At 49.7% G+C, this 25,976-nt stretch overlaps 2 long non-coding RNA genes across 2 annotated transcripts; one reads left to right on the forward strand and one right to left on the reverse strand.

The window, feature by feature from the left end:
* Positions 1-1,686: 1,686 nt before the first annotated feature.
* LOC122462571 lies at positions 1,687-20,593 on the reverse strand. The gene is made up of 3 exons (XR_006285211.1): positions 20,192-20,593; positions 4,076-4,209; positions 1,687-3,476 (listed from the first exon to the last, which is right to left on the reverse strand). It is a non-coding gene; the product is annotated as an uncharacterized LOC122462571 (long non-coding RNA).
* Positions 7,148-25,976, forward strand: LOC122462572. Its single transcript, XR_006285212.1, has 3 exons — positions 7,148-8,486; positions 22,326-22,473; positions 22,813-25,976. It is a non-coding gene; the product is annotated as an uncharacterized LOC122462572 (long non-coding RNA).

Genomic DNA, 25,976 nt, shown 5'->3' on the forward strand with positions numbered 1-25,976 from the left:
CAGCGAGGGAAAACTCGCCTGTCCAGAGGGCAAAGAAAGTCAACCTCTGGGATCATGGGGTACTTTTGGCAGGCTCCCAGTCCAGTGGGGCTGCCTCTACACTGCAAAGCAATAGGGCTTGAACCCTTGGTCCCAGCTTCACGCAGGCTCAGACCCTCTGCCCCTGTGGATCCTGGGTCCAAGTACTGGGGTAGGATGATTTGTATGTAGAGTGAAGTGGGGGGCAGGGGGCGCTGAGGCTTGAATCATAGAATCTCAGGGTTGGAAGGGACCTCAGGAGGTCATCTAGTCCAACCCCCTGCTCAGGACCAATCCCCAATTTTTGCCCCAGATCCCTAAATGGCCCCCTCAAGGATTGAGCTCACAGCCCTGGGTTTAGCAGGCCAGTGCTCAAACCACTGAGCTCTCCCTCCCCCCTAGTTCAAGCTGTGAATTTGGTCCCGTGTTAACTGTGTTATAGCCAAGTTAAAAGACACTTCCTCTTCCCCCTGCCCCGAGCCGTAGCCTTGGCTTGTACCTGTGCAGTCAGTTTCACAGTGCAGACAGGCCCAGGGGGACCAGTACCTGGACGTTGGCAACTCCATTATTCTTATGAATTAATGTATGTATTGTCTGTATTGTGGGAGTGCCTAAAAACCCCAATCAAGGACTGTATGGGGCACCCTACACACAAGTAGCACAGAGACAGTCCTTGCTTTGGAGAGCTCACAGTCTAGGGTTGAGACAACGTGCAACAGGTGAATAAACAACCCGGGAGGAGACGAAGGTGAGACATGGCTGTGAGCCCAATCGCTGCCAGAGAGTAATGATTTGTAGGCATCCCAGGGAAGGGACTGGACTGTAGTTCTCCAGCACCTCTGGGCCAGAGCAGCTTGGAAGATTTCCCCCTTTCTCTACTCGTGCCAGGCCACTTGACTCCAGCTAGGAGTATGTCAACTCCCAGCTCCAATTCTCTGCTGGGTTCCTGTCCCAACTGAGCTATTCAGGCTTCATCTGCCCCATTTTTTTCCACGATTCTGTTTTCTTCTGGCACCACATAATACAGGTGTGATGCACAGGAGCCGTGGGAAGAGACTTAACTGCATTTCGTGTCTCATGGCAGAGGGCAGTCGCCACCGACTTCAGTGGCTGCTGTACATTCCCTGCTCTCTTGGACGGAGGGAGAAGAGAAAGAAGTCAGGTGTGTGGTAGACAGGGTGGGTGAGGTCATATCTTTGATTGGCCCAGGGAGGCAGAGAGAGAGGTATGATTAGCTATTTAACTGTCTGAGTTTACCATGGTCCCCAGCCAACCCTTATCTAACGTGAGGGTTTTGCTATAATAGCTGTATGGGGCTGTTGGCTGAGCAGCTCTTTGTTCCGCAAATGCTTGTGCACATATACATTTCACCGATGGGGTGTGCACGCCTAGTGCACTTGGCCCGAGACTCTTAGCCAGCAGCACCTGGCTGGCTGGCGCATGCACCCTGAATGTCTTTGTACCCACCTCCTCCGTCGGAGCTGGCTGCAAAGCTTGCTTTTCCTGGCTTATCAGCAGTTTGTCCTTGTGTAAATCGGAGTTTGCACAGTCGTTAGTCTGGGTTTGATAATGTTTCCTTTGTTCTCCTCTATAGGAAATCCTTGTGAATAATTCTGGTTCGAGCTTAGTCACGCATAAGTCCCCAGGTTTTAAAAACTGCCCCTCTTAGACAATTTACCGCAAACTTTAAAGAGAGATACAATGACATTATTGCACCGAAGTTTCTTCTCAGTGTTAATATTTCCTTTTGATCTTGCAATTTACAGACTACAGGAACCATTCGCTTTCTTTGTTAATCATCTAACCACATCTCCTCCCAAGTCTTGTACACTTGTATTTCTATTTTCAAACTCTACCGTACCTAACGCAAAATGGCCCTAATGGCCATTTACACACGTATCTAACATGTCTCTAAAGGTTGCCAGGCACTCGTGCCTGTTAATGGCAGGCATACGAGATGCCTCCTCTGTCAGGCTGTGAGTTTGGTGTGGTGCTCATGGTAATCGTGAACTTGAATAGAACCCATGACCCACACAGTGGCGACGCCTCTCCCTCCGGGCATTGCGACCTGGCCCACATGGTCACAGCACCATACAGGTTTCATGCACCCGCCCTGCTGTAGATGGAGGGGTGGATGTGTCAGACCTGAATTGCTTTGCGACCCAGCGTGTTAGGTCTCAATGCCAAACAAATCTGGCCGTCCACCCCCATCTCCATCCACGGAGGGGTGGATTTGCCAATGCGAGGTGGCACTGCAACCACGTGGGCCAGCTTGCAACACCTGGAGTGGGGACCCAGGCCCAGCCCCCTGGGACGGGGCAGCCGCTGCGGCGTGGCCTCACTATCCAATCCTTCCTTCTTTTCCCACACCTCTGCCATTAAATGTATAACAATTTTCTGTGAATAAAAAGTGGAGCCTTTCTCATCTGTTTAGGTGAAGGGCATGGTAGGGACAAATGTAGTATCTGAGAGTTCTTCTCAAAGGGTATGTCTCCACCGCAATCAGAGGTGGGAGGGCAGCAGATGGAGCATTGATCTAATTAGTGGAAGAACAGCAGGAGTAAAGCCACAGCAAGCTGGGCAGCAGCATGGGCTGTACAGCCCCGCCCGGGACCCTGGCTACGTACGTGAGTAGCTAGCCCCCAAGAGGAGGCAAGGCAAACCTCGACAGCACCATAGTTAGCCCTCCATTCCACCTGACTCCTCCAGAAAGTGGCACAGATTTCCACTAAGGAAGCCTTCTGCTTTGGCATGAATATGTTCGACCCATCAGTCTCAAGGCAGCCAATTTGGCTGCAGCGCACCAGTTATTCTGGATCTTCCCAACCCATCCCCTCCTTTTGGAAACCTGTCGTACCACTTCTCTGCTGCCTGGAACTTCATAACCACTAATCAGTGGGTTCTAGAGACTTATGGAACTGGGATCCACCCTCCAATTCCAGTTCTTGCCCCACCCCCAGCATCCTCCCCTTTCCCTATTCAGGGTCCTCCTCACAAAATTGTCCTGCGTCAAGAGCTGCAGTTTCTTCTAGCTCTTGGAGGGGAGGGGGCCCTTTATACCATAGGGAAGTCAGTTCTACTCCTGATATTTTCACCCCAAATGAGAGGGGTTCCTAGACTTAAGGAAGTTGAACATCTTACCAATAAGCAAAAATTCAGGATGGTGTCCCCTGCCTCCGTTTCCCCATCCTTAAATCCCAGAGATTGGTACATTGACCAACAGGATTCCTATTTTGATGCGGTTATCCACCCAAGCCACAGAAAGTACTTCAGGTTTTTAGTATGGGACGACCACTACCTCTCATCAGTCCCAAGAAGTCTCACAAAGTGCATGGTAGAGGTAGCAGTACATCTCAGGTGACTCAGATATTCCCATCTCTGGACGACTGGTTGATTTGTGGTCGCATCAAGTGACAAACAGCGTCCGTCAGAGCCAGTCCCTGTTTGCACAGCTGGGTCTGAAAATAAACAAGGACAAACTGATACTATTCCCTCTACGAAGAATCGAGTTCACTGGGGCCATTCTCGATTCTACAACTGCAGCCCCTGGAAAGATTCCAGTCCCTACTAAACCTGTGCACCAATCTGTAATTTCAACGAGAACCACAGGGAGCTCTTGTCTGAGGCTGCTGCTCCCCATGGCATCCGGCACGTATGTGACTCAGTGTGTCACATGTCACCTGAGGTTCATGCAAAGCTGGGTGAGGTCTGCGTATCAGCTGAACAAGCATTTTCTGGACATGCTGAGCTCCTTACCTGCTCAAATCGTATCATTGTTACGTCAGTGGAGGAGTCTGGAAAACATCTGCACAGTGAAGTATGCGGTTCCCCTTCTCTTCCATCAAAGATGTGAGTGATGGACACATCCACTCTGGGCTTGGAAGCTCATCTAGATAGCATAGAGACTCAGGGTCTCTGGTCCAGCCAAGAATCAGCTCTCCAAAAAAAACCATTTTGGAGCTGTGGGCCGTTCTTTATGCCTGTGAAGTTTCCCTACCATCTATCAAAGGCCTTCCCAGCCCAAGTAATGACAGATCATACGACTGCTATGTTTTACCTTAATCAGCCCATTATCCTCTGGTGCGTCTGCATCTGGAACGACATCGCCCTCAGGGCATCTCATCTTCTCAGAGTGCAGAGTGTTCGAGCAGGTCACCTGTGCAGAAGTCCATCCAAGCCCATGAACAGACTCTGATGTACAAAATAGTTAAGATGATTTTCAATAAAGGGGATATCCCTGCTTTTGGACGATAACCCTACCAGGGAGAATAGAAAATGTCATCACTTCTGTGCCGGGGCAGTCACAGCCCAGGATTGCTAACAGATGCGTTTGTGCTTCCTTGGGGCTCAGATCTTATGCATTCATACCCTCCATCCCCAGGATTCCCAAAGTCGTCAGAAAATTGAAACAAGATCAGGCCAGAATGATTCCAATAGCTCTGGCATGGCTGAGGAAATTTTGTTTTTCAGATCTTCAGACTCCTCCAATACAGCCTCCCATAAGCCTGCCACTTCTCCCAGACTGAATCACCTAAGATCTCGGCAAAGTCCTCACCCAGCTCCTCACTCACATCACTGTGTGGATTTTGACTGGCTAACATCCTCAGAGGTTCTTCCTACATGGTGTCCAGAACACCTTGTTTAACAGCAGGAAAAGCTCAACCAGAGCAACTCACCTAGCTAAGTGGGGTGGGAGTGCAGGGGGGATTTTCGATTTGGGCTAGCCATCATCCAAGGAAGATATTGTGGAATACCTACTAGACTTAAAACAATCAGGTCTCTCTATGAGTTCAATAAAAGTCCACTTTGCAGCCAGTTCTCCAGTCACCTTCTGTTCTATAGGCATTCTATTTTTTCCCATCCTATGGTGGGAAGTCTTCTAAAATGCCTAAAGGGATTAACCTCCATTAAGGGAACTAGTGCCTTCCCCTGACCTTAATTTAGTATTGGCAAGACTTATGCGACTACCATTTGAGCCACTGGCTTTCATGTTCTTTCTTCCATTTGTCAGCTAAGACAGTCTTTCTAATGGCAATAACATCATCAAGGAGAGTAGGAGAGCTTCAAGTTTTAATGGCAAGGCCCTTATATGCTGTAGTGTGTAAGGGCCAGGTCTCATTAAGGCTTCACCCATTGTTTTTATTGAAAGCGGTCTCAGAATTCCACCTGAATCAGGTCAAATATTTGCCAATATCCTTTCTGAAACTGCATGCTCATGGGGACGAGGAGAGGTTATGTTTGCTGGATGTCCCCAGGGCAATCTCATTTTACAAAGACAGGACGACACAATTTAGATCCTCAACAAGGCTCTTTGTGGCTTACTCAGAGAGAATGAGAGGCCAGGTCGTATCAGCACAAAGAATTTCCAACTGGATATCTTCTGGCATCAGGACATGTAATGACTTGGCAAAGGGGACAGCATCATTCTTCCAGGGCTCAAGTAACTCGGTGGCTTTTCTCAGCAATGTTCCAGTCCTAAACACTTGGCAAGCAGAAGACTGGTCTTTGATACAAATGTTCACTCATAGTGTTCTCAGGGAAGCATCTAGAGCTGATGCAAACTTTGGAAAGGTAGTTCCATGCTCACTGTTTGAGTAGACTCCATTGAAGGAGCACTGCTTGCAAATCACTAATAGTGGAATATATACGTGCACGATTACTCGAAAAAGAATAAATAGCTGCTTACCTGTACAGTGATTGTGGTTCATCGAGATGCGTTGTGCACGTCTATACTCCATGGCTCACCCTCCATCCAGCCTATTAATACCACAATTTCAGTGGCGAAGGAACCTCACACCCTCAGTTGTAAGCAGGAGGGCACTCAGAAAGGACGTATGCACCATCCCAACAAGTACTGCTGGCCCAAAAGTCTCCTGGTCAAGTGCATTGGGCATGCACACACCGACAGAGGAACACAGATGTGCACAATGCATCTGGAAGAACAGCAGTTGCCATACAGGTTAAAGTAACCACATCTTCTTCTAACTGGTCTTTCCTGTGTTGCTGTGCATTACCCTGGCGGTGTTGTGACATGGTTGTGTGGAAGGAGACGGCTGAGCTGTTCTATGGCACTGCTGCTTGTGTTGTTCTAATTACACAAACATTTTCATTCCCATGAGAAAGAGGAACTTCTTGCCTCAGACTGTGCCCACCAAGATCTCCCAAGGGGATTCCAAACACACCGGCTGCCAGTGTCCCTGCAGTGTGACTGGTAACGCACAGCCCATGCATGACCATGGCTAACGCATCCTCCTTTGAAGTGCAGCCGTTCTTGCACAGAGAGGGAGCAGCAGATGCAACCAGATGGTTTTTCAGCACAGTCAGTCACACAATTGTCTCTCTGTGCCTCAGCACGTGGCCCTCGAGCAAATTCATGTGGGCGGAGATCAAAGCCAGCTGTGATGGGGGAGGTGGATAGGAGGAGGGTGGGGAATGAGGAGATGGCGGATGGAAATAGGAACTCAGCTGGAACAGGCTTTTAGCTTGACTTGAGCCTGAGCCACAGAGGGTGGATCCGGATCCAGATTGCCCCAAGCTCAGGAGCATTCAGATCCAAGGACTTGATTCAGGCCCATCCACCTCTACATCCTCGACCTTTAAATAAACCTGACGCATTGGCACAAGACAAGCCAATGCAACCAAAGGGCAGGGAATCAAGAAGCCAGCCCTGGAGATAACAGGAAGGAGAATGTGGTTGAAGGGAAGCGTACTGACTCAGAGAGAAGGTCTGGGGACTTGTTCACTCCTGTTCTGCAGTGCAAAACTACAAACCTAGAGGGGTAGAGCCAACACCTCCTGAATTTATGGGATGGCCCTGAATCCCATGTGGGGCTATGGAGTCTACTGCTGTCTGAGAGCCCTGAGGAGAGCAGGAGGGCAAAGAAGGGAGGGATAGCTCAGTGGTCTGAGCATTGGCCTGCTAAACCCAGGGTTGTGAGTTCAATCCTTCAGGGAGCAATATGGGGATTGGTCCCGCTTTGAGCAGGGGGGTTGGACTAGATGACCTCCTGAGGTCCCTTCCAACCCCGATATTCTATGATAGGAAGCTGAGTGGCTAAGAGACTGCGGAGACCTGGGAAAGGGATTGGGATGGTGTGGGGGCGGGGAGGACTAAAGGGATGAATTTGGAAATCAGAAACTGCAGGGCAGGGGTAAAATCCTAAAGCTGGTTATGCTGTCAGGACGGGTCCTGCTTGGCTTTATCTGTGGGGAACCTGTCCCCAAGGTACCAAGCACGCACGCACAGGAGAAATTATATAGCAACAGATGTTTGTAATCTTTGCAGTTGTGGGTAATCTCTGGTGCACCTGCTCCTGCTAAGTCACCAGCATCACCTGTTCTTTAGTTATCCCAGGAAAGCTTTTCTTGTTATCGGTTGACGTGGAGATGGTCAAGTGCCTGCACCGCAGCTACAGTAATGCTTGGTGTGTATGCAAGAGGCAGCGATCGCCCGAAGGGCCAGGAGATACCCTTGTCCCGCCTAAATGCATCCCAGCGATTGAGCCATCCTGACTTGCTCCCCCTCATTAACATGTCCCCTGCTTGGCTCTTGGTGAGAATGTTGTTAAGCAATGAGCCCCTCCTCTCGTTTCCGATGGGTTAGTCTTGATGTATATTGTCATAAATGTAATCCCTTTTTTAAATTCTGGTGGCTAGAGGCTGCTAGCAAAGGTCCTGGGCATTCACTCCGTAGGGATTTCAGACTGTCATCGCTCCCATTCGCCTCCTGCAGGTGCCCCCGGGGGGGCTCTTCCTGCTCCAAGCGCTTGTTTCCTGTAAGCTTCACTCCACATATAAGCAGGGACTGGGGTGTGCTTAAAGGTGAATGGATACAAGGCTCTGAGACCTGCAGCGTGGGCTCCACCATGCAGCATTTACCTTTTCATGTCACAGCCTCCCGCTGAGTCTTTATCTTCAGGTCACCATGACTGGCTTGCTGCCCTTAGTTAGGGACCCCTGTAAATCTGCAGTGCATTAAAAGAACAACAGCAACGAAAAAATCCAGCCAAACAAATCATAACACCCCCTCTCCCCTTGTCTGCCTTCAAATAGCTCCAGAGTCCTCAGAGTTGGAACGAACCTCTGAAATCACTGATTCCATCCTTGCTAGTACAGGATACAGTCCCCCGATCAAAGATAAGGCCTGTATTCTATGTATTAGGCAATCAGCTCCGTCCATTGTGTGTATGAGTAAGAATCAGCCTAGGAGAAAAGAACATTTCAAATCACTTGTTTTATTGCTGTTTGTGACAGAGGGCTGGAAACTAGCCGGGGAACCGGCTCTGATCACTTTGGCGCCAACCAGTTTCCCTGGGGAGAAGGCAGATTGGGACTGTGCAACTGATTAGCTGATCAGGCTAGGAGGGCTGATGAACCAATTAGCAATAGCTGAGGGATATAAAAGAAGACACCGGAAGGTAATGAGGAGGGAGGATCTGGTCTAACTGAGTCTAGTTTGTGTGGGAAAGGTGAGCATTGTTCTTCACTGGCCTTGTGAGAAAGGGCAATAGACACTGTAAATACCTTACTGCATGAGACTGTATTGGGGTGGGGAATATAAATGAGTCTATGGAGTTGCCACTTAATGGACAGAGTCTGAGCGGTTTCAGGGGTATGAAAGAATGGGGATGAAGTGTGCCCTGTGGCACTTTAAAGAACAGAATGACTTTCAGATCCCTATCTGATGGGGTTTTTTTTCTCTCCTGCTGGTAATAGCTCACCTTACCTGATTGCTCTCCTTACAGTGTGTATGGTAACACCCACTGTTTCATGTTCTCTTTGTATATAAAATCTCCCCACTGTATTTTCCACTGCATGCATCCGATGAGGTGAGCTGTAGCTCACGAAATCTTATGCGCTAATAAATTTGCTCGTCTCTAAGGCGCCACAAGTCCTCCTTTTCTTTTTGAGGTTAAGTGAGTTATTTGTAATGTGGTAGTTCATAGAACTGATAGATACAATCAGGTCTTACAACACTCGTGTAGGGTTGACTGCTGTCTCAAAAGGAAACCATAGGCCGAGGATGCCCCTGCTTCATCTGAAGTCAAGGTATATTTGCCACTGATTACAGATGCTCCAGAGCACTGAGACAACCAACTCGCACTGAACTCAATGGGTGTTATGCCCCTAAATAACTTGGCTGATCTGGTTGTGAGTCCACAGTGATTGGACCTTATGAGAGTGGCTGCACCTCAGAGTGTGTTAAATTTGAGGGACCTAGAGCCACCCCTCAGATCTGTTCACTTTGTGGTGTTACCTGTTAAAAATGTTTCTCTTAGAATTGACCCCTCCCAAATGAAAGTATTCTCTTGCCAGGGGGTGATGTGATGGACCTGAGGACTCTTCTCTGGGCCATGAAGGTGACTTCCCTGAGGGTTCTTTTCCTTCCAGTCATGAACTTTTAGAAGGAAGCTAATGGCCTTAGCTCAGCTTGGGAGCCTTGAGTCTGACCAACAGAGGACTGGGGCTCTGGTGACTTAGAACTGTAAGGTTTTTGAAGCCCAGTGGCTCTTGGGTGATATCATTGCAATTTAGGTTTTTTTTCCCCTTTATCCTTTGTAAGATGAACTGCAGGAGACACTAACTATGTTTTTACCTTTTATTGCTTCTTTGTCATGGCTAAAGAGAGCCTGAAATGCTTATATTTATCTTGCCTGTCTGGGAAGACTCTATGGGCTACTAGGAAGCTGGTAGCATCTATATTGTCAGAGGAACCAGATTTGTTGGGAAGGGGACAGATTATTTTTCAGCCCGTTTAAACATTTTCTTGCTGTGAGTTAACACCTGACAAATATGACCTTGCTCCTGGGTATCTGCAGACTGGAGGCTGCTGACTCAAAAACCACTGTATCTACAGAGAGGGATAATGACCAACACTGGTTTAATGTGAGTTACGTTGACTTGATTGGGGGGTTTCTCTTGATTGTTAAAGACAACAAGTGGAAGCCTTCTGTTCTCTAACTGAAGTAGTGGAGATACTGAAAGTTTAACAGACAGCTTTTCTCCCAAGTGCTGCTTGGATAACTGTGGGGTTGGACTGGACTGTGTTTTAGGTTCCTGTATTGTTATCACCATGGTATCGAAGCATATTCAGTGACGTGACTAGCATCCGTGGCATGTGGCTCCAGGCACTCTTTGAACAGCTCCCCTTCGACCTGGAAGCAAAAGACTCCAATTCCCATAAGGGCTGTGGGGCAAGATGTTTCCTGCAACAGACCGTGGCCTGTTTAATTACTAGTTTCAGATTTGGAAACTGATACAGGCCAGGCCAAGGGAGAATGGGGAATTGAGGCAGGAGAGCCTGGCAGATGTGGTAAGGGGAGGCCTTGGACATTTGAGGAAAGGACCTTTGGCTCCCATGCTAGCACCTCAACTTAGTAGGGTGAGCACCAATGGGGGCCAGAGCAAACTTAGAGATGGAGGACCACGAGGATGGCAGAATGAGCTGGACTCATGACTAGAGAGCTATGGCCAATGTGGGGGGAGGGGTAGGATGTCTCACTGAGGATCTGCGATCTTCCCCACTTCCCAAGCTGATAAGATATGAGGGGCATACTTGAGGGTCATCAAGGATGGGGAGGAAGAGGGGAGAGCTGGAGTAGCTTGAGGCTGCAAAAGGGGGATGCCCGCTGGCGTGGGAGAGACCTGGGGTGGGGAAACATCCTGGATCCTTTGTAAAATAAATAAATAAAAAACCCTTTACTTGTGCCTGTGGTCCCAGGCTCTGGAAGTGCTCTACATACACTAATTGAGCATCCCAAACCTCTGGAGGTAGGTAGTTATCTCCATTCTGCAGTTGGGAGGAAAGTATGGCACAGAGAAGTTCCATGATATGTCCAAGGTGTCCCTGCTAGTTAGTGTGGATCAGAACCCAGGAGTCCTGACTCCCAGTCTCCATGCCACCCTGGAGAGAAAACACTGCTTTTTTTTTGGTTGGCTACAGCTGCTCTGTGGGGAAATGAAGAACACTGCATGGGGCTTTGATCTGGGATCAGGGCAGCTCGTGAGCTCCAGCAGAGCAACACCCAGTCGGAGTCAGCACTTGAGCTCTAGGAAAGTGATCGAAAAGAATCGATGCCTCCGGTTCCCCGTGTGGCTGGGGCTGGTCTAGATGGCTCCTTGCTGGCTGGGGCTAGGCTCCACTGCTCCCACCCGGGCTCACTAGCCATCTCTGGTTGTTCCTGATCTCAGTAGCTCATCATATTGGAATTGGAAAAGGTTCAGAAAAGAGCGACAAAAACGATGAGGGGTGTGGAACCGTTTCCATATGAGGAGAGATTAATAAGACTGGGACTGGTCAGCTTGGAAAAGAGACGACTAAGGGGAGATGATAGAGGTCTATAAAATCGTGACTGGTGTGGAGACAGTGAATAAGGAAGTGTTGTTTACTCCTTCTCATAACACCAGAACTAGGGGTCACGCAATGATAGTAATAGGCAGCAGGCTTAAAACAAACAAAAGGACGTACTTCTTCACACAACGCACAGTCAACCAGGGGATGTTGTAAAGGCCAAAAATATAACTGGATTAAAAAAAGAATGAGGTAAATTCATGGAGGATAGGTCCATCAGTGGCTGTTAGCCAAGATGGTCAGGGATGCAACTCCATGCTCTGGGTGTCCCTAGCCTGTGATTGCCAGATGCTGGGAATGGGCAACACAGGATGGGTCACTTGATGATTACCTGTTCTCTCTGAAGCACCTGGCATTGGCCACTGTCGGAAGACAGGATGCTGGGCTGGATGGACCTTTGGTCTGACCCTGTAGAGCTGTTCTTATATTCTTATCATTGGTCTGGATGGCCCAATCCTGATCTCACTGGCTCCCTGATGCCCACTGCTGGGATCAATGGTGCCATGTTGGTTGTTGCTAGGATTGCTGGCCCCTTCCTAATTGTTTCTCATCTCAGTGGCTTCATGTGGGTCATGACCCTCATCCTGGCTGTTGTGGGTCTTGGTAGCTCTGTGCTGGCTATCCATGCGTTTGCCATCTGCCTCCTGGTCACTGCTGGGATTGGTGGCCCCTGACTATTGTTGAGGTGGTTACCCTGTTCCTCTTGGTTCCCCTGCCTTTGCCCTTTACCAGTTATAACCCTGTTTCAGTTAACTCTGTCTTTCCCCTGTTAAAGTGTTTGGATACATTTTTTTTTTAAAACGTGATTAGTCCTTGATTGGTTTTAACTTGTAATGTCCCAGAGTAATAGTGGCTGCACATTTATTCACCTGGCCAAGGCCCCAGGCCTCACTGACAAATGCATGACTGGAAAGGAGTTTGGCTTACCTGTGTATTAATATTGTTACAATAGATACTGGTTATAAGAATGTGTTTAGAGTTGATGGAACGCTTGTAGGATGCTGCATGTATTAACCTCACTTCAGGGGCATGCGTGGGAGTTTAAATTTGACTGATTTTGGAGGGGTATGTTAAACACATGTTATACACATTAAAACATATCAACAAAAGCACATGCATCATATGCATAGAAATAAACTGCAGTACACACTCACCATTTCAACCAAAATCCATGTGCTTGGAGCCATCTGAATAAATGTATCCGCAAGTACTTGGCCTTGGCGGGGTCACAGAGCTCCTCTGGCCCCAGGGCTGCAGTGGAGAAAGTGAGCGAGCTCTGTAACTATTAAAATCTTTGCTAAGACTGTAAACCCCCCACCACTGGGGAGAAACTTTGCCAAGTGTGAAATGTTAGTTCACCGGAAGAGATGTTGTTTCCTCCACAACAAAAGAAAGTCTACAGACATCAGACTTCTTGTTGATTGCTTCTCCCACACCCCTGAAGAGGGTGTGTGCACTAGCCCTCATTACATCACAGCTTGAATGCTGAGGGAAGGAAATAAAAATGCCTTCTCCTTATGCTGCTTGCACTCTGAGGGGCAAAGATTTCTGAGCATAAGAAAGGGATCCCCAGCTGCTCTGCGTGGGTTAACCCCAAAGGACACGTAAAGCTTGAATAGTATAGCAGCTACTATCATCTTTTGAAATACAAGACTGTGTCTCGTGTGTGTAGGTTTACCTGATTTAGCCTTGTAGATAAGTTTCTTTTCTTAGTTAATTATAGTATTGGCTACTAGCATTGTCTTTGAGACAGCTAAGGTGCAATTGACCTGGAGTGAGTGACTGGTCCTTTGGGACTGGGAGTAACCTGAATACTGTTGTGATTTTTGTTGTTGTTGTAAGGGACTATCCATCACAGAGGCAGGCTTGCCTGGGTGGCAAGATAGGCCCCAAGGGGACTGTCTGTGATCCCCTATTAAGACTGTCTTAGTGCCAGAGACGTTCACGCGTGTTACTTGGCTGGTGAAACCGAAGTACAGAACGCACCCAGTTTGGGGGTTTCTTGGCAGTCTGCCCTGAGGTTGGCACCCAGGGTCGTGAGCCACTCCAGGCAGCGTGACAGACACTGCACACCGACTAACGTAGCAGCAGCGAGCTGGGACCGGATAGCGTCCAGGTCCTGAGGTGGGACCCAGAGTCAGGTCGGAGGGAAGAGCGAGGGGACGCTACTGTGCTTTGGGTGCTCCAGGAGGAGCGGCTCTAGGCTGTCTCGGGAGACGGGGCACTACTGGGTGTGCAACCTGATATTGCTTTGGTCTCTGCTGCATGAGATGGCAGCAGGACTCGGGGAGGGGGAATCTACAGAAGCCGTCCCACTGAAGGAGAATCCGGTTGGAGACCGGTCTGCGTTGCCCCGTGGGGGCGGTGGGAGGCTCCGTTACTTGTTGCCTAGAAGAGCTAGGGATCGTGGGGTGGTTTTGCTGCTTTTGCAGGGACGAGGAACTCTCCCAACGGCTCACAACCTGCTGCAGCGAAGTCGGGTGGTTACCTTTTTTGCTGGGTAGCCAGTCAAGGCAGAGACCTCCTGCAACTGCGCTGCTGGGGGAGAGCCAGAAAGCAACCCCATGTCAGTACTGAGGATGGGAGGCAATACGGACCTAACCCTGAGAGGGGCTGAGCGCCCCCCCACCCCATCCTCCCAGGGAAGTGCAAGGGTACAAGGCAGACTTGGCTCAATCCCGATCTGACTAATCAGCCTGCATTTGAAAGCAGCTTGTGGTTGGCAGGGAGAAGAGCAGCTGGAAGGTGTCAGCCTGTCTGCCCACAGGCACCAGCTGGCCTACTCAGAGGGTCGGAGGCTCAGCTGGTATAAGTTTGCATACCTCTATTAAAGCCAAAGGTGCTACCCTGACTCTCACCAGTTGTGGATCTGGTCCAGAAGTACCAGCCTCTCTGCCAGGGGATCTAACCTGTCTGCCTTGAGCTACCTGCCACACAGGAAATGCCTGCTTCTCTTCTCTGCAGGACCACTCAGAGGTGCTAGCCTTCCTCTCCAGCCATGCCAGCGGGTGTGCTTAAATGGTCATCACAACTCTGGACAACAGCTGCTCATCCCTGCCTGGGTCCCTGGGGAGCAAATCTCTCTGGAATCGGGATGTAGGAGGGCACAAAAAGAGAAGGCACTTTGATCACAAGAACCGTATTTTGGGGAGCACTCTGGGACCAGCTAACAGGTATATGGGTTGGGGAGGACCCAATTCTCAGTCTCCCAGGTCCAGGGGAATTCTGGGGAGAGGATTTCTCCTTAAATCTCAAAATCTGGCTTGTCAGATTTTACTTGTAGAGCCTGGACACTAACCCAGGGCTGATGTGTATCAGTGTGTGCAACCGTTAACTGAATGGTAAGTTCTTGGGGCAGGGACCATCCTTGTGTTGTGTGTGTACAGCGCCTAGCACAATGGGGTACTGATCAGCACCTCTAGAGGCTACTGCAGTACAAGTAATGAATAATGGTGTCTGTGTTGGGTGTTGCTTTTCTCTACTGGGGTGACTGCCTCCTGTTGGAAGATAACTGGGCTGCACTGAAAGGGGAGGTTTCCTGGGAAATACTGTGCCCTTAGGGCATTGTATGTTTTCTTATTAAAGACCTGGAGAATGGTTTGTCATAGGGAGCCCCAGCCATGTATCTGAGGGCAGGATCTGGCTCTGAGGCGCCATCACTCGCTCTGAGTGGCGGCACTGAAAAGCTCAAGCAGAGGCTGGAGAACCAGGTGTCGTTCCTGGTAGGCTCCAGAAGCCACCCTCTATCCAACTGTGAACGGCTAGGTGTCGCTCCTTGAGGAACTGGCCAGGAAGGGTCCCTGAACCTTGAGAGCCCCCGTGCTATGCCCAGGTCTAACGTGCTAGCCAGACAATGGAGCTGCAGCTCCTCTGCACCTTTGCAAATCAAGCTATTTAGGAGCCTAAATATGGGTTTTGCTTCCTAGCTTTAGACAAACCAGTTAAAATGTTGGTCTGAACCTTTCCGTGCCTCAGTTTCCCTATTAGGAAAGAATAACCCCCTTTTACCAATTCCAAGAGCCTTAATTAATCTCCATAAAGAGTTTCAAGAGCCTTGGATAAAGATGCTATAGAATGTCCCCATCTAAGTAGGTTTCAGAGTAGCAGCCGTGTTAGTCTGTATCCGCAAAAAGAACAGGAGGACTTGTGGCACCTTAGAGACTAACCAATTTATTTGAGCATAAGCTTTCGTGAGCTACAGCTCACTTCATCGGATGCATCCCATCTAAGTAATGGTTCAGCTCTTGGGGGCTATGTGTTTTTGTGGTAGGGGCTGTACAGAAGGGCCTAACCTGGCAGGCTTTTAGAGGCAACTGCCCTATAAATGTTGAACAATGTTCGTCTTCCACACACTTATGGTGCTCGCCTGTGTGATGGAGCTGTAACCATGCCTACACGGCAGCGGTGCCGGAGTGCCATAGTGTAGATGCTTCCTACGTTGACAGAGGGGGGGTTTTTCATTGATGTAGTTAATCTAGGTCAGAATTCTTCCACTGACCTAGCTATGTCTATACACTGGTGGCTAGGCCAACCAAATTACGTTGCACCGGGGACAACATTTTCCACAGCCCTGAGTCATGTAGCTAGGTTGACCTAAGCTTAGCTACGCTGAAGCTTAAGTTGTGTGCTCAAAGCGGAGATTCAGCCCCGTTGTTACATACAAGGAATATAGCGTATCCTCCTCGTGCTTACAGCACCTGCTCTTTGAGCACGCTCTGGGGACACGAGTTCACACTAGCAAGCACAAAGTGGACTGCGTCTAGAGAGACAACAGCTGCTTTCCTAGAAGCTGTAACCGCACAACATGTAGCTACCACATTCACACGCTGTTTGTAAGCCTTTCTGCTGAAAACCTTCTCGCCAACCTGGCCGCTCAGAGCTGCGTATCGACACTCGCAGCCACAGCAGTGGAAACGCCGGTATAGACCCGGTGCGGATGGCCACTCATGGTTTTGTAGGTGTCTCACAGTCCTGCTCAGAACATTCACGGGAAACTCTTCAGACAGACTTGTGAAGGCCCAGCCTCCAGCAACATGAGAATCGGGCGATTTATTTGCACAGCAAGGTTGTTTGGATGGAGTCAGGCCTTTAGCTTCCTGTTGCCCGTCATAGAACAATGGGCATCTTTGTGCAGTGACTTACTGGCCTTTATCGTCGTGATCAGATCCGACCTCTGGAAGCACGAGCCAATGCAATGATGTAGGCACGTGGCAGCCTGAAAGATGATAATGGGATGGAGATCAGAGCTAGGGAGCCCCTTCTATTGTTAACTTCCCCTCTGCATTTGGCTAACAGGGACTCAGAAACAGGATAGCAGAGTGCATCATGTACTCTTGGAGCAGATCAGGACTGGTCACAGAGCTTGCTTATACACGCCAGATGTGTTCATCATAAGATCCTTTAATGCTCTGCCAGGTATGGCTGAGGTGTGTTTAAGGTATTTTACACAATGCCACCTAGTGGCTGAACAGTACAATGCAGTTTAGTATCCATTACAGCATGTGTACGCCCGCCTGCCTAGGGATATGCAATGATCTTTTCACTAAGCTTTACTGGAAATCACTAACAATCCAAAGACCCTGGGGACAGGCTGTCTCTGTCACAGGACTAGACCACTGGTGATAGGGTCTGCTAAACAGGAGAGATTAAAGAGGCTGGGATTTTTCAGCTTGGAAAAGAGGAGACTGAGGGGGGATATGCTCGAGGTCTATAAAATCATGAGTGGGGTGGAGAAAGTGAATAAGGAAAAGTTATTTACTTGTTCCCATAATATAAGAACTAGGGGCCACCAAATGAAATTAGTGGGCAGCAGGTTTAAAACAAATAAAAGGAAGTTCTTCACTCAGCACACAGTCAACCCGTGGAACTCCTTGCCAGAGGAGGTTGTGAAGGCTAGGACTATAACACGGTTTAAAAGAGAACTGGATAAATTCATGGAGGTTAAGTCCATTAATGGCTATTAGCCAGGATGGGTAAGGAATGGTGTCCCTAGCCTCTGTTTGTCGGAGGGTGGAGATGGATGGCAGGAGAGAGATCACTAAATCATTTCCTGTTATGTTCACTCCCTCCAGGGCACCTGGCATTGGCCACTGCCGGCAGACAGGATTCTGGGCTGGATGGACCTTTGGTCTGACCCAGTATGGCCGTTCTTATGTTCTTATGATTGTTGGTTTACTTAAGCATTTTTATCCCCTCCCCAATCATTCTCATTATGTTCAGAATTGCTCAGCATTCAACATGCTGAACTGCTTTGTAAAGCTGGCTACTCAGCTTGGTGCCACGATGGGCACTGAGGTCTCAAACAGTAACTCACAGCTGTATTACAAGCTTCTTGCTAGCATGGTTTCAACTTCAGAGCCGGTCCATGCTGGGGTAAATGGGATCATTTTAACTAACGTGTTTTTTAAAACACTGGTATAGAGCAACTTTATAGTTTTAGTACATGGTACCTGGCAGGGGCGCTGGAACAATTTGTATTGTGGGGGTGCTAAAAGCCATTGTACCAAACTGTAAACACTTTATATAATGGAAACCACTTCAAGCCAGGGGGTGCAGCAGCACCTCCCCCACACCCCCCAGTTCCAGCATCTATGGTAGCTGGTCCTCTTAACTTCATGCTGATCACATAACATGGGAGGCAGTGTGGCCTAGTGGATAGAGCACTGGATTGGGACTCGGCAGACCTGGGTTGCATTCCCACTTCTGCCAGTGGACTGCTAGGTAACCTTGGACAAGTCACTTCACCTCTCTGTGCCTCCATTTTCCCCATCTGTAAAATGGGCATAATGATACTGACAAAAAACAGTTTTCCTGTTCTGGGAAAACTTCTGAAACTTTAAAAAACTTTTCCTTTCCCAAATCAATATGAAAAGTCCATCTCAAATGTTAGCAAACTGGCATTCTCTGCCCCCCTCTTCCCCCCCCTCCAAAATCAACTGAGGTAAATCAAAACATCTTGTTTGGATTTTTGATGTTTATTTGAACACTTTACTATAATTTAGTTTACATTGCTCAATGGAAAGTCATTCTGAATGGGGGAAAAAAACAGAATTTTTCACTTTGAAAATGTCAGAGCGGGATGTTTTGAGGATTTTTAAACTTTTTTTTCCCCATTTTTCTTTTGAAATAAGAAATTAGTTAAAACTAGCCCTTGACCATTTTGACTCAACAAATTAGCATTTTCCAATGACTCTTTTTAAAGTCCCTATCCGCTGACTTCCTTTTGTAAAGCGTTTTGAGATTTACTGATAAGTCATATAAGAGCTCAGTGGTGATAGTATTATTAAAATACCTCTCGCCCTGTGCACACTAGGATTGCCACAGTGGCAAAAGGGCTGCTAAAGCCTTGTCTACACGGGGGCTCCTGCAGGGAGAAGCATCTTTCTAAACTCCCCTAACATAGGCATGGCCAAGAGACCGGGTACGTGCACTGGTGTGCAACCTGAACCAGATTATAGCCCCGGGCAGCCCCTGCGAAAAGGGTAACATGGCTCTTGCTGCAGCTGTCTGAGAGTTGCAAATCAAGTGGGCGTTTAAAACCGCCCCTGCAGTGAATTTAGTGCTGGTAAGAACAGAATCATCCCTCCCTTTCCCCAAGCTGCTCCAGCAGTGCGCCTCCTTCCCTGCCCAGGGGGACAGTGAGCAGGGCAGTTCAGTATCTACCACCTCCCTGCTGAGCTGCCAGCAACAGGGCCTATCAGTGACACAGGCCCACAAGGCAGGGGAGTGAAAGCCCCGCATAGCCTGCCCACTCAGCGAGGGGAGGGAGGGGGCGAGCAAGGTCTCGCTCTGGAGAGGCTTGTTGGCCTTTTGCGTGAGAGGATGTGAGGTCCGCACTCCGCCCCCAGTGTTGCAGTAAAAGTGGCGCATCTGAATGAACCCACAAACTCAAAACAAAACTTCTAGCTGAAGGCAGCTTTCTCCGATCTAGTGTGGAAACCAGAGTTCTGTGTCGTTTGCAGCCAAACCTATGAATTCCTGCCTGGAAGATGGGCCCAGATCCAAGCACATACCCCGGCCCACCTTGGGATCCAGGTCTGAGCTTTGGCTTGGGTCTAACCCTAGTTTTTTATCCCAGGATCTGAAGAATTCTCTCTAGGTCTGTTTATTAACTTACTAACCCTTTATGGAGCGGTTTAATTTGTTCCTCTCCATGGAGACAAATTCTAGCTTCCCAAGAGTCAAACAAGCCCTCTTTTGATAGGGATAACAGACGGCAAATAGGGTGGTTTTCTCTGGGTTATTGGGCGGGGTTGGAAGAACAGAACCTCACCCTGCTTTAAAGAGAGAAGGGGGGAAAGAAAGAACTAGTAGAGTCCTGTTCACCCCCCATTCATACACATGCTAGGAATGGGTCCTGAGCAGCAGATGGATGAAGGGGCCTAGTGTCAGGAGGAGGGATGAGGAGGAATGGAACTTTTGCCCATCCCTTACCAGAGCACCACTCCTCTGGAAAGCATTAACAAAACATGGCAAGGACTGTTCTTGGCTATCAAGATTTCCAAGACCACTTAGTTCAGGACCTCAGAACTATGAGCAAACCTGTGTGTGTGTGAGAGTGTGTGTGTGCGCGCGCCCACGGATCTGTGACTGATCACCTTGTCCTTAAACTCATTCTAAAGTTCATCTGCTCCCCACTCGTTCGACACTGGCAGGCGTCACACGCACACTGCAACCTCTGAGTGCTGCGTGTCTCTCCCAGCACCAACCCACTCCCTTCGCGTCTCACACCCATGCCTTGCAGCTCCCCACACGTTTCTCGCAGGCACGGCTGTAATCCTCTACCCAACCCACATACGTGAGGTGAGGGGAAGCGGAACTCACGAATTTCTGCAGCAAAAACTCGGGCCTCTCCTGTTCCAGCTAAAGGGCAGTCGCGTTCGTGGCGTGAGGGCTTTCATCTCTTCTTTCAGCCCCCCGCCATCTCTCTCGTCTGTGCTCAGAAGCATGGAATCGTAGAATCGAAGGCCAGAAGGGACCGGCTAGGTCATGTAGTCTGACCTCCTGCGTGCCACAGGCCAAGAACACCACATCCCAGCACCCGCATGCTGCACCTAACGACTGAAATGAGACCAATTACAGCCCACAGGAAGCGGCGTTATGTGCCACAGGCAGAAAACGGGAGGGACTGAGGTGCACCGGCACCTCCGGCCTCCTGCAACGGCAGGGAAATGATTTAACAGACGGACCCAGAAAATCTTGGCTAGTGATCCGCACCCACATGCTACAGAGGCAGGTGACTCTGCCCCCCCCCCCCACCCCCGGTCACTGCCAGTCGAACCTGGGGGGAAATTCCTTCCTGAGGCCATGTATGGCAGTGATCAGTTAAACCTTGAGCATGTGAGCAAGAACCAGCCAGCCAAGCACCCGAGAGAGAGGACACTCGGTGCCACCTCAGAGCCCCCCCCGCAGTGTATTTATACAGAGCAATGATATCCCCCCTCAGCCTTCCTCTGGCTAGGCTGAACAACCCAAGCTCTCCCAGTCTCCTCCCCTACGACAGGCCCTGCATTCCCCTGATCATCCTTGTAGCTCTTCTCTGCACCTGTTCCAGTTTAAAATATTTTTTTCTTGAGCACGGGCGACCAGAATTGCACACACTATTCCGGATGAGGTCTTACCAGTGCCTTGTACAAGGGCATTAATACTTCCCTATCTCTCCTGGAAATGCCTTGCGTCACACAACCTAGAATCACAGCTGCATCACGCTGGTGGCTTATAGTCTCCCTCTGATCGACCCGCACACTCATCCGATGAGCCCCCAGCTTGCAGCAGAAACTTTTAGCAGGCCTTAACTGTGTGACCTTGCACTTTGTACACTTGAATTTCATCCCATTTCTGTCACTTCAAGGTCATCCAGATCTTCCTGTACAATGCTCCGATTCTCCCCTGTGTTGATTCAGACTTGTACTGCTCCGCCCTGCAGGTTGACTTGCCAGCCATTGAGCAGGGACCTAGCCAGGTGACTGCCATTGACACAACCTCAGCAGAGTGCTTCCAAAATTCAGCACTGAGTCCTTGGCTTGGTAGCGCTGGACTTTCTGCCTCATGCCTCCTTCTGCCTGCTCTAAGTTTGGTTTAATTTCATCCGTAACTAAAGGACAGACGTTTTAGCTGTCAGAGTAGATGAGCCCAGTTCTGGTTGGTGTGACCTGGGAGCCCCGGTCACAACACGATTGTGCTAGAGGCTGCATAAACAAAGGACGAAAAACCCCAAACAACTTACGATCCAAGGCAGATTTTTGCCTATTGTACTAAACGCTGTTCACAGCTGGTGTCGCAGCACCCCTCTGATTCCCTTGAAAGCCTCTTTCCATTGGAGCCAGTCCATGAGCATTGGCCTGCTAAACCCAGGGTTGTGAGTTCAATCCTTGAGGGGGCCATTTGGGATCTGGGGCAAAAATTGGGGATTGGTTCTGCTTTGAGCAGGGGGTTGGACTAGATGACCTCCTCAGGTCCCTCCCAACCCTGGTATTCTATGATCTCCCCCAAAATTTACCCCTTGTACACCCTGAAACTGCTCTGCTGGTGTTGCGTTGTCTGAGACAGCAGGATCATTTCACTGCAAAGGTAGGACTTGCAGGCCGGGATTGTGGGGCTCTGGCTTAGGGGCTAACGGCACTGAGAACAAAATACGGCTTGTGACTTCTGGGTGGGTGACTTGCCGGCCTTGGGCAAAACCTGCGGTATGTTTGTTGTGGAAATTGGAAAATGGTTCGACTACAAGGTTTTGGGGGGAGTACTGCACTGGTGGGTGTGAATACACTGCGGTCAGAGACAGGCTGCATATTAGACACTGAGCTACTGTGTTCTTTTGCATTCCCCAGCGAAAGGGGAAACTGAGGCAGGAGCACCTGTCCTGTTGCAAGCGGGCGCCCCAGGAGGCGGCTGTCCAGATGGCTTTTAGGAGGGGCAGAGAATGGTCAGAGCCTCACGTGAAGTAGCGGTCTTTTCGCAGGAAACTGGGGAAGGCTGAGAGCGCTTCAGGGAGGCTGGAGGAGGAAGAGCAGCGGCGGTCTGAGATGATCACTGCTGGACGTGAAGTTTGTGGTGTGAATGGAAAGGAATGGGTGGACTTTGGAGACGATGCTGATTACCAGCAGGAGGTAAGGACAGTATCCAGTGGGGAGAGGAGGAGAGAGTGCACCAAAGTCGCAAACCTTGGAGGGTGCAAGGCAGGGAGGACGATGGCATTGTTGACCGCAGTGGAAAGGAAGGGAAGTGGGAGGGTTTGGAGCAAACTAATTCAGCTGTTAGCACTTTGAGCTAGAACGGGTACAGGGACTTCCAGGGTGGGGGAGATGCCCTAGGCATAGCTAGGGCCTTAGTCCTTCATGCAGTCCAACGCCTCCTAAATTCAGTTACCGTATCTAGAGCCCCACAGTCAGCTTCCCAGGCTGAACACGCTCTGTGAAAGTGCATTCCTCCTTATTTGTTTTAAACAGACCTGCCGTTGGCTTCACTAAGCCATCCTGTGCTCTCGGCCCATGGAAGCCACGCTCGTGATGCATCCTCCAAGCTGCTGGCTTCAACACCGGCCCCAAACTGATTTCACTTCTCAAACCAGGCCCAGCCAACCACTAACCTTGTGTGCTGTCAAGTTGTAGTGTTCTGCGCTCACCTGCGCTCGGCATCTGCCAAACCACATACATGAGAAGTGGGGAAATGGAGTCCCGCTTCAGCAACGTAAAACACAAAAATCATTGTGATCCTTACCCCTGGTTTCAAACTGAAATTATTGTGTGCCAGGCAGATCTTTCTGAAAGCAAAGGTGGTGGTAGCAACGTGGTTTTAATTACCTCAGCCCTGTGCAATCAACTCCGGTTCGTTGGGTGGCCCAAAGACCTGTTGCTTGGGAGTTCTCACGGCTTCTGATGGAGTTATCACGTCGTTCTAGCAACAGACCAGGATCACTCTGAGATGGCAGGCAATGCCTCGATGTGGACTATTGGATGTTTAGTTTGATTGGACGCTTTGCATGGGACAAGGGTGCCATCCCTTCAGGACACTCCATTTCTGGGGAGCGCCTTTGGTGCCTTTAATCAGTCACCTTGTCAAAGGGCATCCTCCTTCACCATCAGCACCATCCCCCACCATGGGTGACACCAACATGTGCTGGCCCCCAGAGATTATCTGCATATTCTTGGGCCTCTTTTCTGACTCTGAAAGATCTGATGAAGAGAGGACTCCAGGCAACATCTCCATCCCCATTACTCTTTCCTGAGCAAACTCTAAGACATGAACCACACATTCTTGCTACTCCAGTCCCATGTCCTCTGGTGTGTTAACTTCACCCCTAACTTTTTCCTCTCACCTCTCTTCCCTATTTCTCTTGCCACCTTCTCTTTAGTAAGAATCGGGCTCCTTTAGCCAGGACAGATGTACCCCTGGAACACTTTGCATTGACGAGTTTGGCAAACTACAAAGAATGCATGAGCAGCCTTGTTCCAGAAAGGGCTTTAGTCCAGTCTTATCTGGAATCCAGTGAGCTGTTTTTCACAGCCAGGGCAGCAAAGCTGGGGTCCAGGAGTGACTGACAGGGTCACGTGCTAATGCTTGCAGTCTTCCAGGAGCTGAGAGTGTGTCTACCCAGCAAAGAAAAGCCCAGGGCTGCCCTGTGCCAGCTGACTCAGACTTGCAGGCCGCGGGCTGCGGGGTTGTTTCGTTGCGGTGCAGGCTTGGGCTGCTGCCTAGGCTCTAGGACACTGCAGGGTGGGAGGGTCCCAGGCCTTGGGCTTCAGCTGTACAGTCCCAGATGGAGCTGTGGCACGAGGGCATCCTCCACTGGCTGCTGCCCCTAGAGCCCCATCTCATGAGGGTGGGTACGGGAGCATAGAGGGGACCCCTTTAAGTCAATGCTCAGCGTTAAGTTAGGGTGGGTCTGCTGACAGGCTTGATGGTGATGGGAGATTTGATGACGTAGACAGCAGCTGTTTCATCCCCTCCCCACCTACAGATCCTGGTCCCATGGTGAACCCATGGAGAGGCTTCTGCTGGGTCAGGGGAAAGAGAAGCATACCACAGAGCTGGCCCTTCCCATTCCCTGGATCACCACCCCCAGACCAGGGGACTGGTGCTCCATTCTCTTGCACCAGTGTAACTCTGTGATGTTACAGAGAGGGGAATTGGGCCACAGATTTTTGCTCCTCCCTCCCCCACACACTCACCAAATTATAAGGCCCCATGGGACCCTATCGCACTGGCTGTGGCAACTCACAGCTGGTCTTCCAGATGCTGGTGCAGCCTAGCAAGGTTCTGCTTTATTACGATTCAATTTCCCTCTTCCACAATTATGAAACCTCAGGAAATCTCTTCCCCCCCCACCCCCAAAGTTACCGTGTTTCCATAGGCACATTATCCATCAGTATCCACCTGTTCTATCTTGTCTTAGATTGTCAGCCTTTTAAGGCAGGGGCTGCCTTTAGTTCTACGTTTGTACAGCCCTTAACACCATGGGGTGTACTTCAAGAGGCTATCGAAATACAAACACGTGGAACTGGTTGAACTGATGTTCGGCAAGCGCGGATGGCTTTGGCAACGCACCGAAGCCTGATGCTTCCCTCTGCTGCTCTGAGCACGGCCGTTTTGCAGTAGCATTAGCAGGTGTGAGACAGAGGGAACTTTTCTGTTTGTCAGCATGCTCGTGCGGGTGAGGTGGGTGACAAGGGCCAGGGTTCAGAGCTTATGAGTAAGAGCTGGGATCTCCGCAGCTGCCTCCAGAGGAGCAGAGTAGGAGGAAGGGCCACGCTGAAAGCTCTATAGGAAGGGAGATAACCAAGGTGTCTTGTCACGCTCCCCTCCTAGTTTCCTAGCAGGCAGCCGCATTGGCCGTGCCTTGATGGGGAAACGGCTCCTCCCTCAGCCTCGAGGAAGCATGGGCCAGATGTAAGCTGGTGCAGCTCCACTGACTCCCATGACAGCCCTGAATGTGGCCCTTATAATGCAACTTGCTGTGTAAGCTGACTTGTGGCCAGACAGCAGAACAGACAGAAGCAGCAGGTTGGTGGGGGAGCGGTGCGAGCATCGTGTGTGTTACCGCAGGTGGGATGTGCAGAAAACCTCCTGGGTTCTAGTGCGTCGTTCTGCGAGCGGAGGCAGCAGGGGCCTTTCTTGCTCTATGTCTGACCCAGCAGCTTGTCTCTTGTCAGCTAGAGAATATTTCTGGCTTAAGTCAGACAGCATTTGATCTAACAGAAGCCGCACCAGTTAGATGGTGTGGGCCGGAGATGGCAAACCACCTCGTCTGCCAGGATAAGATCTCTGAAAATAACTCTCTTTCTCTGCTGTTTCAGAGAAGACTTTTTTTTTTTTTTTCAAAAAATTGCTGGTTTCTAACACTCTGATAACTTTAATCTCCCCCCCCCCAAAATCTATATTTAGGTCAAGGGAACATTTGATTTACATCTGGTGTAAATCAACATAGCTCCATTGTAATCAGGGTAGGTAGGCTGATTTGCACCAGCTGAGCATCCGGCCCAGGGTTCCGAGATCCTCCTGCTTGGTTTTACCTGCTCCTTCACTTCTGCAGGGCCCGTTCTGCCCCTTCGCCACAGCTTCGGAAGGCCCCAGATGCAGTGGGACCAATGCGGCTCCTCTGCAGCTGGATGTA

The sequence above is a fragment of the Chelonia mydas genome, chromosome 12 (genome assembly GCF_015237465.2).
Source record: "Chelonia mydas isolate rCheMyd1 chromosome 12, rCheMyd1.pri.v2, whole genome shotgun sequence".
NCBI classification, from domain to species: Eukaryota; Metazoa; Chordata; order Testudines; family Cheloniidae; genus Chelonia; species Chelonia mydas.